Source organism: Bidens hawaiensis, unplaced genomic scaffold, assembly GCF_021521415.1.
Source record: "Bidens hawaiensis isolate Kalapana, Puna unplaced genomic scaffold, B.hawaiensis_p1.1 tig00021364_1, whole genome shotgun sequence".
Lineage (NCBI taxonomy): Eukaryota > Viridiplantae > Streptophyta > Magnoliopsida > Asterales > Asteraceae > Bidens > Bidens hawaiensis.
In genome coordinates, this window is record NW_027493315.1 from 395,549 (window position 1) to 397,526 (window position 1,978).

A 1,978-nucleotide genomic window follows, 5' to 3' on the forward strand; every position below is an offset into this window, starting at 1 on the left:
ATCGGAAACTCATCCTCCTTACCTCTCCACCAAGCCAGCAAATCAAGACTTCTAAATTCATCCGGAGTCATGTGTTTCACAAAGTTGGTACCACCATACCTTCCAAGTTCACTGCTTGGGGTGTTTACCTTTTGACGTTTACCGGCGTCTTCCCAAATCATGTAGTACATCCCCATTTCAAGGTCGGTTTGGGATTGGGATTGGGCAACAGCTCTTAACGAGTCATGAATTTGGGAAGACGACCCGTATTTTGTAAGGTAAACATCATACGTGTTTGACAAGGTGGTGTTGAAAGCATTCTTTAAAGTTTGGCTATAATAGGGGTTTTGATCGTCGTTTAACTCTAGCTCATCACAAATTTTTTCTATTAAGGCTTCAACACCACCAACATTGATGCAAGGGTTTAACGCAGCAGCACATGTCAAAACAGCGGGTAGTTCTTGAAAATATTTTCTAAATTTTTCTTTCATTTTTACACCCATATCAAAATAAGGTGCACCCCTACAATGAAGTTCACTCAACTTTGTGCACATGACAGCAATTTTTGGTAAAGCAATGGGGCTTGTTGGATAGTAAACCCCGGATAAACTAGTTGTGCAAGATTTAAAAATTTGAAGGACCTCCGTAACGATCTCAATCAATAACCAGTTTCTAGGATCGTACGGTGCACATTTACCCCTACTTGACAAAATTTGATGAAACGCAATTAATGATTCTTTTTGTTGGATGGCTTTCTCAAACATATCACAAGTCGAGTTCCATCTTGTTGGACAATCCCAATTTGGCCCAACCATTGACAATTAGCTTCTACACAAAATTTTTTGTATCTTGAAAATGTTTTATTGTTGCTAAAAACATCTCGTAACATTCTTTTAAAATTGTTTCTTTGCGTTTCGATCACGTTTAACCCATCTTGCACGGCCAAGTTGATAATATGTGCAATGCATCGGCTATGAAAAAACGCTCCATCACAAATAGGTTTATACTTTAATTTTAAATGGCCAACCGCGGCCGTATTGTTGGACGCGTTATCAAACGAAATTGAAAAGATTTTATGTTCAATCTTGTATTGTCGAATGACTTTATCCAAGAGTTTAAAAATATTTCTACCCGTGTGCGGGTAATCAAACAATTGAAACGCAACTGTTCGTTTCATCATTTGCCACGACTCGGGGTCAACCCAATGAGCCGTCACACAAATGTATGAGTCGGGCGAACCATGAGGTACCGACCACACATCCGTTGTTAAGTTTACACCAGTTTGTAAGTTTGAAAAGTATGAAATTAGTTCGGATTTTGCGTTTTTCCATGCTTTAAGACAATCTCTTCTAAGGGTCGAACGACTTACGTGTTGGTAGCGTGGTTGAACATACTTTTGCATCATCTCCGTGAATTGAGGGTTGTCGAAGTGATTGAAAGGAAGTGTTTGTTGAATCACAAAGTTTGAAAACTTTTGACGTACCGCTTCAAGGTCGTACGTAAACACCGCTCCTTGATTCGTCATCTCCGGCTGCGAACTACTTCCCGATTCGTCCTTCAAGGCCTTGCAAAAGGGCCTTTGTACATGCGCTTTTAAAGTGGAGTTTGCATCTTTGCCATAAAACTTCAAACAATGTTTGCATCGAGCTTTTTGGCTACCGTTAGACATTTCGCATAGGTCGAAATGTTGCCAAACATCTTGGTTTCGTTTCGTGGGGATGACCCGAACGACCGTTTCTCCCGTGTTCGAGGCACCCATGTTGACGGATGAAGCAGCACTTTGGGAGGCCATGATAATCGACTACGAAATAAGAGCGTATGGAGTGGTAATGTGGTATAATTGAGCGTGAGATAACAAAATAATCGCGTATGAAATAAACGTTTAGAGCGTTTGGAGTTGTATAATCGAGTGTGATCTAACCAATACCCAACCTAAACTATATATAGATGTTTGTGGGGGTAAAATGGTAAAAAAAAAAAAAAACGGTCAAAAAAAAAA